At 42.3% G+C, this 17,362-nt stretch overlaps 1 protein-coding gene across 5 annotated transcripts in view; it reads left to right on the plus strand.

Moving 5' to 3' along the window:
• The first annotated feature begins 1,338 nt into the window (after positions 1–1,338).
• The window catches only part of grik5 (glutamate receptor, ionotropic, kainate 5), a 104,854-nt gene continuing 88,830 nt past the window's right edge, over positions 1,339–17,362 (plus strand). For 4 of the 5 annotated variants that reach the window (XM_030393299.1, XM_030393300.1, XM_030393302.1 and 1 more), the window contains exons 1-3: positions 9,089–9,494; positions 9,764–9,918; positions 13,902–15,966. The gene's annotated coding sequence lies outside the window, so the exon portion shown is untranslated. Of the gene's footprint in view, positions 1,452–9,088; positions 9,495–9,763; positions 9,919–13,901; positions 15,967–17,362 lie in introns of those variants that run through there. The other variant, XM_030393298.1, reaches the window with a different exon arrangement.

The raw sequence follows: 17,362 nt of genomic DNA on the forward strand, positions 1-17,362 counted from the left end.
TTTCGTTTCTTTTCTGAGAGAGTCAACAGGCAACCAGTCGATAAATACATGTTATTTTTTTTCCCTTCCTGGCAAATCTAGAGAGCTGATATTCTGGTGGAGTGCTGTTTATCATACCTGCTGCCTAACATTGAAAGTGAAAGACACCAAACACACAGATGTGTAATGAAATTGTTGATGCTGGAGGTGAAATCACGAAACACATGCTCCAGGGAAGCCGTCTGACTGCAGTTTAATGGTCTATTTGCTGTACAGAAGACAATATATTGTCTTGCTGTTTTCGTTCCTTTGCTCAGACTTGAGCTTGTGGATTTGTCTTTTGTTCTGGGTTGGGATAAACAAAGCAGCTTTTCCCCACAGTCATACAGAGTCTTGAAATCCAGATTTAAATGTAATTTAAATCCTCCTCAGTCTATATCTTCACTTGTGGCTTTAAATGTGATTTTTACATCGTGTCACGACGCCAAGACATGAGCAGACAGATTTGATCTGGTTTTACTTGCCGTGTGCCTTGGCTGTTAAACGGCAAACACCAAATTGTAAATATTGAAATGAGGAATGGCTACGGTCAAACAAATGCAGCTGATTTCAGCAGCTCTCTGTTGATAATCACAATGAAAATGGAGCATTTAAGTTAAGTGTCAGCAAATAAATACAGCCGGCGCTTGATGTATGAAAATGAATAAAACTGCAAATAGAGGCAGAAATAAGTAGCTGACTGGTTTTGGAAAACTAAACTGAATCCTGATGATTTAAACCAAAACAATTATGTGTACAGTAAAATGTTGGACAAAAATATAATTTATGATGTTAAAACATTACCTTGGGAGCTGTTGCTTTTAAAGATACCTTTCAAAGATACCTTTGAAACAAGAAAAAAGATAAAAACCCTCAGTTTGCTGAAGATTTTCACTGAAAACTGACAAGGCGAACCGAGCAGCTTTTCTGTTTTGCACCTCGCTGACGAAGACACAAACCAATATACTTTAAATGATTTATAATCATCCGTGCACACAGCTGAGAGGAATATAAACTACTGTATTTGCTGGCATGTGCAATTACATATTTAAATTATTCATGGCATTGATAGGCTGTAGAAGCAGCCAGAGAGAAGAGGGCTTTTATTTATTTTTAATACAACCAAATGAAACGGACAATTATGCAGATACGGCTGTAAAATCACCATCAGATGTAGAAATGTAATTCTTCCAAATGAAAAAAAAGAGAGAGAGAAACAAGCACATTCAATAGATGCTCTCTCCCTGGGCATCCGTTTGGTTATCGCCCCTTATTATTATTTTTTTTGTTATATCATAATAACCAAAAATAGTGAAGTGACCCTCAGGAGAGGATGTGCATATTCAGCTCTTACAGCACTAAACTCGCTGACATCACAGTGTCCCGTGCAGTTGGAGGACACCACCGGCTCGTTTTTTGGCTCACACCTCCAGGTAAGAATAGTACCAGGGCAGCGTATGAGGTAGACACGCATGTTTAGTTGGAACTTGATTTCGAATTTAAATGTTCTTTTTTTAATTTATATATATTTTTAATTGTTTCTTTCCCCCCTGTGGTCAGTGTTAACTTCTGTAAACCGTTTTGTCAGAAGCCGTTATGTCATGTTTGTACGGGTGGCACAAGATGGACGTTCAGCCATAAGTTAATGCTAACTAGCTTACTTTTAGCTAGCATACGGACAGCCATTTTAATCTTTTTCAACCACATTGCTCTTAACCGCTTCCCTATTCTAGCATTTTTAACTATACTTTTAGCTTGCGTTAATTCAACAGTTTCTTCATGAGCTAACTAGCAATTGTCTTAGCTAAATACTTCCAGCACTCCACACAGTCTGTTAATCTAAGCAAATCTTAACATTCACGGTTTAGTTATTTCAACAGTTTTTATCCCTGAATGTTGCTTTGCTTAAGCTTAACCATGTATGTTTTTAAGGGTTTTAATCCTTCATGCCATATTTTGAGCTATTTGACTCAATAGGTTACCTTAAGCAATTTAGCTATGATGTTAGCCATTAGCAGGTTCAACCATTAATGTAATCTATTTGTGTAGAGAGGCTAAGTAGGCTTTTTTCTAGCTTTAATAATCTTTTTTAATCATCAGTCAGTCTTCTTTGATAAGTATTTTAACATTTTATTCATTTCCTTTTTTAAAACCTAAATTCGCGAACGACACTTTTAGCTTTTTTTACCAGATTATAATATATTTGATCTTATTGTTTAAAACTCTTATCCACACTTTTTTTTTTTTTTTTTTTTAGCTATTTCAAATAGGGTTGCAACAGTATGAGATATTTCTTGTGGAAAATATTTTGTCCAGACAAACATAAAACTTGAGATATTATTTTTTAAGTTAACACTAATGTGGGAGAATCCATTACCATAGATAAGCAGATGTACTTAGTGTGATAGCTTTCATTTTATGGTATACCTTAAAAACTGTGTATTGATGCAACCCTTAATTCAACCATTAAATCCATTTATCCATGTATTTACCTGATTTACTTTTTTATGTTATCAATCATTTTTTGGAAACTATTTCAACGATCTGTCACTTTTAACCAGTTCAAGGTTAATCCATTGCTTTCAGCATTTCAACAATTTATCCATCATTGTAGCATGTAGGCTATAACTGTTTCAGCTTCTGTAGTTTGCTAATTAGTTTTCCGACACTCAATGAGATGTTCTGGTGTTGTTGCTCAATCAAATCATAATTTAATTTTTTCAAATTAGTTGTGCTACCTCTCATTCTTCCCACTTGACCTCTGGCAATAGCAAAGTTACCCCCGGCGGCACAAGTACCCCTGATTGAGAATCAAAAATAACACCAAACTATAATTATAGTGTTGTACTAATTGTAAATGCTAAGAGTAAATGAAACACTACCGTATAATCACTACTCTTGCCTTCCTGTTTAATATGGATTGCGTTTTTGCAGTATGGTCCACTGTGATGCTATAATGATCTGTCAGAAGGATACACTAAAAATGTTATGGATGGAAGTATATTATTGTAAATCACTGGAAATAAAAAAAAACATAGACCTACAGTAAACTTCTATAGAGTCACTGTGTACCCATTAACCACAGAGTCTCAAGAGAAGTAAATAAAGTCATGCTTTGTTGATGGCATTTTTATTGACATCTTGGCAATGTGGAGATGCTGGCCATAGCTTTGTTTCCACGGTAACATGATGGATTATTCTGTTTGCTGACACTTTATTAACACTTGTGAAACAGGCTGAAAATGTAACCATGCAACCATTTTCTAACAATGATAATTGCAGTGATAGGGTGTTATCTCTGCATACATACATGCGTGGTATAATGTCTTCAAGTGCTAAAAGAGCAGTCTTAATGGATTAAATGCTATATTTATATGCTACAGTAATGAACTTTGCCCAGAGTATTTCATGCAAATCAAGTCTTTGCGAGGGGGCTGATTTCATCCACTCCTTAAACAGCGAACCCAAGACATGCTGCAAAGTATTTTTGAAGGGATGCAATATAAATATCACAGTAAAACTATCATGTAGCTGTTAAAGGTCAAAAATTTTACCAGAGACACACACATCCAGTAGTTATGCTTCAGGAGAAGGAAAAGATGAATCATGTTAAGGTCAATGCAGTATGTGCAGTGCTACACAATATGTCACTGCAAGACAAATTATGCAGTTTTCTATACGGGGAGAAAACATTGTTTTAATAAGTTATATTTATACACTACCAAAGATGTATGCAGAATCTGAAATTACCTTGGTCTCCCCTGCTCGGGGTGTGTTATATGTTATCCATATTTATCTATGCTCTAATAGACAAATACTCCTTTCTCTTTTCCACTTGCAGTCCAGGCGACATTAGGCTGTTTAAGATTATGCAGTGTCACCTGCAACATCACAAGTACCAGGCTTAGATGCTGTATATTTGAAAGATAAGTTCACAAAAAAATGTAAATACAGTTATTATCTACTCACCCCTATGCCAATTGAAAGCTGTGTGAAGTTTCATAGACCAAAAAATATTTCTTGAGCTCCGCAACAATACAGTGTTTCAGCAGTGTTTGTCGTAACAACTGGAGTAGATAGGGACTTGTAGAGAAAACGACTAAAAGCAAACATAAAATGGCCCCATACAGTTTATACAGTGTAATCCAGGTCTTCGGTAGCCCAGACATTCCAAATTGAAGAGACAGTTTTTACGCCCTTAATGGTCCACGCTGAACGAGCTTGTATGGAGCCATTTTATGGGTTGTTCTTGGACACGTTAAACAAGTCCACATCTACTCCATTTGTAAAGGAGAATGCTGTTTTGCTGCGAAGCTCCAGAAATCCTGCTACGCAACATTACCTGGCTCTTCAATTCTCAGAAGGTTGAGTAGATAATGACTTTATTTTAATTTTGGGGGGAATTTATCCTTTGAATATAAGGCATTTAAGTCTCGTCCTCATGATGGTGCAGGTGGTATTTTATAATCTCCATCAGTTTAATGTATCCTGGACTGCATCTGTTGTTTCTATGCTACTATACTTATTGATAATCATATTTTCTTTTAGCTGAGCCCTACAGGTAGCATTACAGAAAATACTTTCCTTTGAATATTTCCATATTAATTGAAAAACATCTCACTTCTCTCTTGATGATCTGCATTAAAATAAGAAAGTCTTGAGTTAGGGGGGCGTGCAAAAACATGATGTAGTTCTTTGTATTTGACTAAGTGAGCACACTTATGCAAACTTAGTCAGTCGGCTACAGCTGACTTCCCAACTCTATTATCATATTGTGGTTATTAATGTATGATTGACCTATTTAAGTAATGGTATACATTTATCATTCTCCATGCCTTGTGATTACATATTTATTGCTTGCACATGCTTCCTCTCCACCCTCTGCCCTTCTCCTATTTTCTTTTTCTCCTTTCTCCCTTTTTTTCATCATTACTACCCCGTTCTGTCGCTCCCTCTCTTCCCCCCCTGCGACATAGCCTCTGTCTCTCTCTTTGCTGAGGTGGCTGTACCTGCTGTGACTTTGACAAAGTAGTCTCCACGCGTGTAGTGGTGTATTTTTCTCCCTACGTGTGTTTGTGTGTGCGTGCGTGGATGGATGCGACGGTGCACAAGAGTGTTTGTGTGCATGCACGAGCTTAGTTTATAGTTTGACTGATGCATTTTTTTACGTGAACATGTGCGGTGTGCATCAGTGTGTGTGTGTGTGTGTGTGTGTGTGAACATTCTGCAGCATACTAGCACGTACGTTTAGTGCTTATGTCATACTATACTCCTCTGTTTTGTCCTCTATTACCCCTCACTTTTTTCATCCCTTGCTCTCTTGTTCACCTTGTTTCTCACTGTGTGCTCCTCTCCTCCCGTGCCCCCTCTCCATCCTCCCTCTTCATCATCCCCCCCCCCCCACACCTCCCCCTGCTTGTCTCCTCCCTCTGTGTCCCCTCCCTCGTGTTTCCTCCTTCCTCTCTCTTTCCCTCTCTCTCTCATTGATAGTGTAGCATTTGTGACTAGAATACTGAGGAGCTAATCATTATTCCACGAGCACAGCGCAGTGCTCGGGCAGAATGTCAATTCTCCCCCCTCCCTCTGTCATCCTCTCCCTCTCCCTCCCTCGTTTGCATGCTTTCCAAGCAATAGTTAACATGGAAGCCACATTTGTGTTCTACAAAGAGAAAAGTCAGGAAACACTCACTCGCGATTGCAAACACTGGGCTCTCGACACCTGCAGCGAGGTGTGCGTGTAATGGTTGAGTAAGGTTTACATTTGTGCTGTGGATGGTGTTTCGAGTGTGTGTGTGTGATACGTAGTTGTTATGTAAAAGCGCTCCACATCAATTTGTCAAGAGCAAAGTGGTGTGGGATGGAGATGAGAGAGAGACAGCTGTTGAATGCATATTTAGAGAGAGGAGGGAGAGTAAAACAGAGAGTGACAGCAGACTTCGAGTGGATGCAATAAGGCTCAAAATTACCAGTATTATTAAGTCAAATTGCCTCATTGCATTTCTATAAATTGGATTATCAATGTATAGTTTAGACATAAAAACACTAAGGTAAAATGCGCTGACAGTCACTCTCACAGAACAGATTCAGTGTCACCCTGTAGTGCTGAAAACCAAGAGAGGGGTAAATTAAACCAGAGGTAAATTAGACAACACACACACACACACTCACACACACACACTGGGACTGCGGGGCGTGTGTCAGTGTGTGTGATGGAATGGGAGAGACAGCGCACGGAGAGTCCTCCCGACTTCCTGAAAACTACAGCTGTGGGTCGCAGCCGGGGGTAACGCTGTGTACGTAACCATCCCGACGCTCACACACACACAAACACACACACCACGTGCACAGAGCCTAATAAAGAATCTTACATTTGCAAGTAGGACGCACGCAGAAACAGTCATATCCAAATGTCTGTGCAGACAAACAAACAAAAAAAATGCCATGGCCTTAGGGAACCACTGGCGTGACATGTCTGCAGTCTAAAAGGCTCAAGCATGAGTGAGTAATAGGTGTTACAGCACTGTCCGCCCACTGGACAAAGACATCTTGAGATGCACATTATTTTATGAGATGCAAAGTGAATAGGTGAAAACATGATGAAGCATTGGGTGGGGGGGTCGTTTGAGACTAAAGCAGAGGAGACAGCTCAGCATTGTCACAAACTATATTTGCTTCCCTGTTTGATTAGGGGACAGCTTAGTGGACGAACCTGAGTTGATGTATCCAAAGGCTCAAATCAGAGGGTATTAGTCAATATGGGAGACACAAATAGGCCCTAACTTTACATTACGCCACTGTGCATTTATATTATGTGTAGACTAAGTTAAAGTATCGGTTGGACTGAAAAAATAAAGACCAATTATCAGTACAGGCACAGCAAATTGAGTTGCCTTTTTTCCATTTAAATTCTAATAGCAATCTTGTAACATCACACCTCCTCTAAAAATCTTTTAAAGCATTATTTACAAAGACCACTGTAAGGAAACACAGTGTTGTCACCAGCAATTAAAGAGCCACCTCATGCACAGAGTGACAAAATCAATGATTCAACACACTGTGGCAAGTTTAATAGCCTTGGAGGACAAGAAATGCTAAAGTGAGCACTGGAGCTGCAAGGTTAGGGAAAGGTTCTATAGTGAAAAGGCTCCTTGGACCGACCAGAGCACCAGCAGAGAGAAACAAAGGCATCATAAGGCCAACGTCCCAGTCTCGTTAGGGGGGATGAGACAGCGTGGCGTGATAGAAGTGGGATATGGGAGTTGGGCAGTGACATCATGTAGTGTGAGCTGCTTCTCTGGAGACTGCTGTCGGCTTGCAGTGGACTCATGCTGTTGTGGAGTTGTGCCTTATATGAGTGAACATTATAAATAGTGAGGAGGATGTCAACTCCATTCAAGGGAGTCCCACATGAAGTGTCAGGGTGCTCTGGTGAGAAGAGGGATGATTTTGAGCAATGTGAGAGTGTACAGTATGTGTGCATGTGTTCGCCCAGTGCTGGAAGAAGTACTTCAATCAGTTAAAGGTCCTCTTTCTTAATTTTACCTAACTAATTAAGTGCAGAAGTATTGCATTTACTTAAATGGCGCCCACTATGCAGAGTGAACCTTTTTGGAGTGTTGCATTACTTTTAGAAATGCATTATAGCATGTAGATTATACAACTGCATATTAGAGCCTCAAAGCCATCATAATTTTTAAACTCATATGTTTTGTGTGTGAAATTGAAAATCAACAGGGTGCCCTGGCATGGTTTTCGTCATCCGGTAATCACTGTTTTATAGCAGGAAATTTCTGTCAGATATATTTAAATCTCTTCAGTACTTCTTAGCACAATTTGAATTTGTATTAAAGGTGGTCCCAAGTTGTCAAATACCGACAATTTGGATCAGTGATGTGAGGCATCATCCGTCTCTGTGAACACAGATAATTTAACTGCAATTTCTCCCATTTGTTTGGGAAATTTAAATATTCCAGGACGAGGTCCAGCCACAGTTTTTTTTTTCCTGAAATCCATCAACCTAATTGCCAGAATAAATTTTTGTTAAGTATGTTTCTGCAAAACCAACAATAAGTTCAAGCTGAACATTCTTTATTTTTCAACTTTACTTTTGTTAAGGTTCAAGGTTCTATTTCTCTCTCATCATCTTAGGTTTAGGCGCAAAAAAACACTTATTGTTATGGTTATTAAAACATCGTGTTTTGGCATAAAACATCTCCTCTGGTTGCCACAAAAATGGCTGCAAATATCCTCAGGTATCCTTAAAAATAACCCGATTCTCTCACCACAAACACAGCTGCAGATGGCCCGACTTCTCATGAAAGATTTTCGGTTTCAGTCGCAACAAACATGTGTGGAAATGCCCCCAGGTCTCCTCAAAAATATCCTGTGTTCTCACACTTACAAAGGCCCAAATGCAGACTTGAACTGCAATTGCCTCTTTGGCTGCCTTTTTACTTGTAACTCCACCGTCATCTCCTCTACCTCCTGATGTGAAAGTCAGTTGATAAACATGTAATATGGGCGTGATAGGGCAGGTTTTGTATAAGTTGTACAATATGCCTAGTCTATGAAACAAACACACTTGGATGTTTATTTTTGCAGAAAGTTAACTGCCAACATTATATCCTGTGTTAGTGCGTGATGTGTGTCATAGGGTATGAGGCGAGTTGCGTGGTGCTGTGATGGCGTTCATCACCCTGAGCATGTAGCCATGTCAAACTCTGTCAGGGTAGAATACCCTGGCTGGGGATGTAACACATCCCTATGATTACTCCCTCACTCCCTCTCTCTGTTGGGGTGTGTGTTTCAGAAAGTGTGTGTTTTCTTCTTGCCCAGTTTTTTGCCTTTCCCCTTATTTTAAATGCTTATCGCAGAGACTGACAGAGAGAAGAGAGGGGTGGGGGGGTGAGTAGATATTCATCTTTGAGAAAAATACCTTGGAGGGAGGGAGGGAGAAAGAGAGACTGAGAGAGAGAGAGAAAGGGAGAGCGAGAGAGTAAAGGAGTGGGTGTTGGGAAGTAGGAGGGAGGGAGGGGAGAGAGTGGGAGGGTGCAGAGAGAGAGAGAGGGAGAGCTGATTAGATTGGAGAAAGCCAAGGAGGTACGGGTATACTATTGAGCAAGGGGAGAGACAGAGCGGAGAGAGGCAGAGGGGAGGGTGACTAAGTGAATGCAGTTTGCCGTCGCGTGTCGCCAAATCACAGCGAAGTCCACAGGCAGGCGGACGGATTGGACCTGAATCAACAAATGGAAACAGAAAAACTGGATGTACACTGCATATGAGGAGAAAATAAGGAAGGGCGAAGAGTCTGCCTTCATATCCTTTTATCTCTGCATCAGATACTGCTTTGAGGAACCCACGGAGAGGGAAAGGAAAATAGCGGACAACTCATTTCTCTCTAACATCCTCGGAAGCCGACGAGCTGTGAGCCAGAATAGAGTCGGCTGTGGGACTTGCTGGGATTGAATATTTGCTCAGTAAGTATTTGTATGGGCTGCAAATGCCAGTGTGTGAGCATGTGTATGTGTGTGTGGACTGATGCCTCTGGCTTGTGCACTGCCTCTGATGCTTTTTTCATGAAGAAAGAGAAAATAAGAGGGGAAGAAGGGAATGCAAATGCAGTTGTGCTGCAATGTCTCTTCTATTGTGATATGCTGTTTGCATCACTGAACAGCCTTTTTTAATTTCCTAATTCAAAGAACTACACCAGACTTGACTCTATATGTTTGTGCCTTTTCCTCCACAGTGCCGGTGTGTGTATGTGAGCGTGTGTGTGTGAGCTGATAATAGCAGCCCCATTGGTATTCAGTGGAGGGAGCTCCAGGATCTAGCTGCGCCTTTCCCCAGGATGGGATCACAGAGCGGGGATTGTGCTCGCCTGTGGAGATCCCACTGAAATGGGTGAGTGTCCGTCCTTCTCTTCCTCCTTTCTTTCCTCTTTCACCTCTCATTTTCTTGTTTCTTATGTCTCTCTGTCTGCCTCCTCTTCTTCAGTCTGCAGTTATGTTCAGAGCATTTTCACCGCTGCTGGGATTTCCCCTTTCATTTTCTTGTGTCTCTCACCCACTCACCCTGTCCAACCCACCTCTCTACCATTCCCCCACCTGTTTCCCTCTATCCCTCCATCCCTTCTTGCGTCCTCTTTTCATCCAGCGTCCATCTCCCCTCATCCTTTTTGCTTTCCATCGAAACATTAATGGGCCTGTCCAGTTTGATGGATTTGAATGAAATCTGAATGGCTCACTTCAATTTGTTGCTTCCCACACCACTCTCCCCCCATCCCCTTTTTGCCTCTCCATTTCTCCCCCTCTTCGGCTGTGTCACCCCTCCCCCTCCTCGCCTCCATCCCTCTCTCGGTCTCTTCAAGCTTCTCTCTACATTCTGTTGGAATTCAGACTCACCGAAGATGTTTGGGTCTCTTTCCTGAAACAGGCAATGAATGGAGATGCTGTGAAAGTATGTGTGTGTGTGAAGGGATTGCTATTTCTGTGTCTGTGTCAATCATTTTGATAGCGTTTCATGTGTGTGCGTCTGTTACACAATGCAGAGAGGGCAGAGGTGTGTGTTCAGCCTCAGTGTGTGGGATTGGTACAACAGAAGGTTATGATGGAGATCAATGTGTTTAATTGCTTCAGGCATGACAGCTGTGACACGCATGTGCACGCACACGCACACACACACACACACACACACACACACACACACACACACACACAGGCATTGTCACTAGCTTTACACACACCTCCATTTTTGCACTCCTTGCTGACATACCTTCTGCACACCAATTCACACCCACCTCCATCTTTTCACACGTGTGACACAAAAGCATGCAGATGATGCCAACAAAGGCTGTGCACACAGGCAGACACACACACAGGCACTGGGCACTAACCAAGTCAGTGAGTCAACACACACACAAACACACACACGCACACACACACACACACATACACACACACACACACACACACACACACACACACACACACACACACACACACACACACACACACACATGGCCTCATCCTAAATGGTCCTATGAGGATATGGGTGTCACAAGGGGGTCACATTTACCCACACAGCAGTATTGATTGGAGCTGATACACTGAATGACCTCTAATGTTTCATTTTAAATGGACCATCACCTCACTGGGCTACGGAATAAAGGATGGAGTCAATAAGCCTATTTAATGATTTAATTTTGTTCTGTCAAAAGCGGAGTTATTGTCACTGCACCGCTCTGAGTTCACATCTACTTTTAAATAAATGCTCGCTTTCTCCTGCTGTTCTGAATTAGGCAAGTATTCATCATTCCGCTGTGAGGTTTTTGATCAAAATTCAAAAATGACTTTTATATATTCAACAGGTGCAAACTGTTGCATAGTAACAGAGGCAAGACTACCTGTTGGGTAGCAAAGATCTTACATGCTGCTGCTATTTTTAGGTTCAGGCAATCTAGTTGACAAAAGGCGGTATGATTTATTAGGAGATAAAAAAAAAAAAAAAAACTCAACAGGCTTCCAAGACTGTCTCAGCTCAGACCAACATTAGTTTTGCCATCTGTCATCTACTGGCATACCTGTCTGCCTGGAGCATTGTTTGTGTGAGGAGATGTAACAATATGTCTTGGCACAATAGAAAGGTACATAAATATGACTATGTTAATCATGGAGATGAATAATTTATCAAAGAATAAGCCTAATCTGACCAGTTATTGCTCCCAAAAGGCATTAAAGTTTAACTGCGTACATTAAATGCAAGAGAGCACAATCAGATGCCTACATTATGACCTGTGAGAGGTCTCAAATGCTGCCAGGAAAAGTTACAGACTTGAAATGTTATTTTGTTACTCCCAAATCTAATATTAGTTTGTGTAAAAACATTTATATTCAGTTTGTGGCAAACTGAGAATGGTTCTCAGCTCTCACATCCTCATTCTCACCCTCTAGAAATGCACGATTGTATCCGACAGATAAATTATCTGCCAGATATTGGGAATGTTTTATTCTCAGCTATTTATCTGTATTGACTTCACTGAAGCGCAGCATCTATGCACTTGGAGTTGGTGACAAACAAGTCCAGTTGCCTACGATACAGCACTTAGGTGGTAAACAGCTTTATTGTGGGGTTGGCCTAAATTTTAACGGGTCTGCCCAAAGTGGGGGGCTTTGGAGCAAACCATTAGGTTTAGGGAAGTCAAAATACAAATTACTGTTTACACAGTGTTATTTTTAGTGAGGTAGAAATGCTCTTAAAATATATTGGATCCCTAATCTTCTATTGTATTTAATAGTCTGAGCATGTTAGGCAGTGATTTTGTGCAAAAAGTCTCTTGGGATCCTACTACCACTTTGCTTCTTTACAAAGCAATGCAATACAAATACAGTTTTGGCAGTCCAAGAGAAAAAGTTTGGGCACCCGTGCCCACCCGTGAAAAAAAAAATCTTTCTAAGATACAAAAATGTGAAATTATCAGCATCAGACATGTGAAGGAGGTAATTATCAGTTATTGGTATTGGTTGAAAATAATCAACATTGTGCATCTCTATCATCGATACATTTATATTCTAATGTTATTTTATTTTCTGGACAATTCAGTGGTGCTCAATAACTACTGACTAATTGAATTTATTCCTTGATTTGCATTTGCTTTGAAACCTGTGAGAAAAAGTATGGATAGTAAAACTCAAAAGTGCAGTTTTCACTCAAACAAGTACAACTTTGTTAATACTTTTAAAGTGTACAAAGTTATGATCCCGCCATCCTGAATTGTAACAAGACATGAGCAGACAATTGCAACCCTATTATTAGTTTGAGAAGAAAAGTGACGCATGTTTATACTCGGGCTGTCACCTTTTTCTGTAAAAAAAAAAATTTGTGAAAAATCAAACTGAAACCCAGGTAGCTTCATCCTGAAATACATTGTTTAATTTACTGTTTCGTTCATTCATGGCGCTTCAGCTGTCTCAGTTGAGTGACAAGTGTTACGATAAAGCAGTTGCATTTTACAAAGTTAGCAAACTGCCCAATCTTTTTACGCAATTTCTCCATCTTCAGTGAATCCAGAATGCTCCCTCCAATTATCTCTGAGATGGTTTGGTGTCATGATTATCCATTCAGCACAGCTCTCAAGTCTCTCATTTCCTTTTCATGTCAGCAGAGAGAGCAACCGCGGTTTACTGAGAGCAACAGGGCATGGTGGATCAGACGGACAGTGTGTTTAAGGAACGACCCAGCAGTATTACAAGGCACATTGCAACATTTTGATATTCTTATACATAATAACAGACGCTGGACAGATGCTAGTTTGAATTTTGAATACAACTGACAACCCTAGTCTACACCAGTCAAGTCTGACTACTTGTACCTGACCACTGCTATGAGCCTGGACTGCAGTCCTCCACATGCCTCAGGCACATTCAGTCAGAGGTCTGTCTCTGTCCGTCAACACGCTCCTTCACATGCTTCTTGTCTTGGATACTGTGGAGTGTGATAGACAGGTAACTTGGAATTGAAGAAAAAGACAAGAGAAATGATTGGATGAAAGCGGGCTAGGTGTAGATTTAAGATTGGATAGAGGCAATAGAGGAGAGATGTGACGGCAGGGGAGAGTGTTTGAAGATGAGCTCGTTGGGAGAGACTGAAAGGATCAAATCATAGAGTGAGTGGAGAGTAGGAAGGAGCAAACAAGCAGCAAAGTCGGAGGAAGAGTGACAAGGACAGAATAGACAGCAGGACGACAGGCAGGGTGGAGTGTGACGAGGAGGAGAATGACGTACGCGATAAGGCAGAGTGACACAAATGTCACCATGCTAACCTTTCATGCACTCTCACTCTCTCTCCTCTCTACTTTCCCACCTCTCTTCTTCTTTCCCTTCTTCCAGATCTGAAGACTTGCAGAGATGGACACCAAATGGGCAGCATGGAAGCCAACACACACCCTCCAGCGACTAGCTTTCCACACCTAACCGCCACCACCATCTCCAGCCATCAGCTCGAGCTACTCCAGCGAGGACTGCACCTGCAGAGTTGAGGCCAGACAAGCTTGTGATACCAGAAGCCGTCTACAGGAAGCAGAGAAAAGTCGAGTTTGACAAGCCTCAGGGGAGTTGACTTACAACAAACCAATCAAGTTGTTGACCGTACGATTGTGCTTCTTGGACTTCATTTGAAATGAAATAGGCTGCAGTGATGCTTGAGCAATGGTATGGAGCTTTCGGACATGTCCGGATTTATCGGCCGGATATCCTATCGAGATTACGACACTTTTGTGCACACCTCACAGCTGGGCCACTTCTCCAGATTGGCTTGTGGGCAAAAGCGAGTAATTGAAAATCACCCCTCGAGAGGTTCTCTCTTCTGATTTGCTGTGGGGGAAAAGGACTTTTTTTTTTTTTGGAACAATTTAAAGAAACCCTCTCTCTGTCCTACATTTCCCCCCTTTCCTTTTTACCATCTTTCTCACACATTGCGGAGAAATACATTATGAAGCTGCACCATTCTTCTTCATCCTCCCTCAGTGATGGAGAGAGAGGAGGGACAGACTGTCCAGAATAGATAACGAGCAAGGAGACGGGCACTGAGGAGAGGAGAAGGAGAGAAAAAGCACAGAATAGAGGGAAACAGGTGGAGAGGGAACGAAGAAGTAAGAGAAATAGGCAGAGAAGGAAAGAAAAGAAAAATAGAGAATTAACTAGGATTGTTCAAAATCCTCCTAGAGACTGTCTTGCTAAATCGTCTGTGCTGTGTCGGAGGCTAGTTTACGCAATGGGCAGGGGAGGGGTCAGGATTTACACCAGGGGGGGCACTTGAGCAGGAGAGTAGGGTTATGTCCCCCCTGCACCTGCCTGGTCTGTATCTCAGTGTTTGGCATAAAGACAGACTGAAAGATGGCCTGGTAAACAGACAGCTATACTGAATGACAGACAAGCTCTGAGGCTGGTAAGACAGACAGACAGACAGACGGGAAGATAGACAGGAAGACGGGTACGCAGCCTATTCCAAGTGTCAGGCACAGAGCCAGGCAGACATCCATTGCCGGCACGGCAGACATCCATTGCCGGCACAGTAGACAGCGTGCGATTCATTGTCATTCTATGCAGTATGTGAGGAAGAGACAGAGAGAGGGAAAGAAAGCCGAGACAGAAAGAAAGAAGAGGAGCACCCCTGTGTTTGTAGCTTCTGGAGAATCTCACTCCATCTGCACCCACCTCAGTCAGTACTGTGGCAAGCCCATGCACTGAAGAAAATACAGGCTGGGAGGGTGTGGGCTGTTACTAGAAAGGAAATACAGGTTGGAGAGAGAGCGGAAGGGAGGCAGGCAGGCAGAGAAGCAGAGGGAGAGAGCAGGTGTCGGAAATCCTCCCCTTCATCTGCTTGTCATTTACTCCTTTATGTTCTCTTGTCGTCTGGCGAGGTGATTGGTTTTCTGACGCTGGCGTTCCTCTGCTCCCAGGCCCACCGCAATCCCGAGGATAACAAGAAGTGGGCACACAGAGGAAAGCAGAAAAAGACAGCATAAAGAAAAGGTGGAGCCCCATTTTGATTGACTAATTTTTCACCCTTTTCCTTTTCTCACCTGTCAAGACGCACTCTTGCTATCTTTTTTTCTTGAAGTAAGAGACAGAAAGAAGAAAAACACCGACCCAGTCGATCCCTCATTCTCTTTGTACACAGAGTTGAACCTTCCCTCTCTCAATTGTTGATTTTTCTTGCTTTGACCCAACGGGATTATTTTCTCCATCTGAGTATAAACATTGGAATCCTCTAGATTCCCTCTATATGTCCTCACCCCCCAATGACACAGTGTGAACCCCTCTGACTCCCACCCGACTTCCCCCCTTCGGCTGATGTGCAAAAACTCTGTGGTCTCAGATCTCAATGCCTGTGTTGACTCACTACTACAGCGATAATATGGCACAGCACTTCTGATAACGTCTGATTCATTCTGTAAGTAGGACTCTCTCTCTCTTTATGTGTGTATGTGCGTGTATTCTCACATGTCCACTGCATGTCGTTTTGGTGTATTCAGCTCATGTATGCAGAAACACAGACGTGGTCTGTCTTTCTGCAGTGTTGGTTTTATAGTGTCTTCACAGCGGATTTGCTTTCCTGTGCTTCCTCTGCTCCGGGCAATTTGAGCATGTGTGTGTGTTTGCGTATGTGTGTGTGTGTGTGTGTGTCTGCCAAAGACTGAGATTTTGATCTTACAGCCAAGCTTACAACCGCATCAGAGTAGTGTCAGAGAGAGGCGATGGAGGTGCCTTTCTGTGTGTGTGTCTGTGTGGAGGGGTGTGTGTCTGTGCACGCCTACATATTGGTCCTGAGGTTAATTTGAACTAATTAGTGGTGAGTATTTTTGCTTCTCAGAGCAGTTTTTTGGTTCTGTGTCAGTGTACTTGCATTCATTAGGATGAGATGGAAAAGGGGATGGGGGGCTCAAACTGAAGAGGGTGAACTGGCTAATGAGAATGACTCTGATTCCCTGACTAGTTCTTTGTTGCCTCCATTTCACGTCTAATGCCCTGAGCATTACACCCCAACTGCATATCATTCCAGCCTCCTTTTATCTCACTCTATGTTGCCTTGGATGAAACCCTATCCTGAGACCCAGCCTCAGCAATGTCCTGCATATTACTAAGCCCATCTATCTCCGTGGACACATCCACATCTTTATACACTCCCACAGTCACCAGGCCCTGCACCAGGAGACGCTCAATCAAGATAGTCCCTTCAAACAGACCAATGAACTGTGAATAACGCCATTACACAAACTCCCAGCTCAGAGCGTTACAGAGACAGAAAGATTGGGAGGGTGGGGGGGGGGAAAAAAAGGAAGGAATAAAGCGAGAGAGAGAGAGAAAATGAAAAACATTCGGGAGACAGAAGAACAAGAGCAGAAGGGGGATGAGAGAGGAGACAGAGAGTGTGAGACAGAAAGCAACAGAGAGGAGGATGCAAAGAGGAGGGAGGGTGAGAAACAGACAGGCAAAAGGGAGTGCGTGGGCCTACAGGGGCCGTGGAGCAGGAAAAGACCTCTGCTCCATGGGAGCACTCTGATGGGCTTAGCAAGGCCCCGCTTTGTTCACACTGTTGGTCAGCCTCTCAGAATTAAGATTACTAAATAATACGATTACTGCGGCTGCACAGTGATAACACACTGCTGCCGATCCCCTTTGTCACTGTCAGAAGACCCAGAGAAGAGAGGAGGAGTGGCATATGATGGCATCAAAGGCATGACAGTACTGACTACATTACACAGTCTCAAGGGCCCTTGCTTCACAACATGGCTTCTCTGCTTGCCGCTCAGTGGAAAGATTTGGTGCGGCTGTTCATATGTGTGAGT

This window comes from Sparus aurata, chromosome 17 (genome assembly GCF_900880675.1).
Source record: "Sparus aurata chromosome 17, fSpaAur1.1, whole genome shotgun sequence".
NCBI classification, from domain to species: Eukaryota; Metazoa; Chordata; class Actinopteri; order Spariformes; family Sparidae; genus Sparus; species Sparus aurata.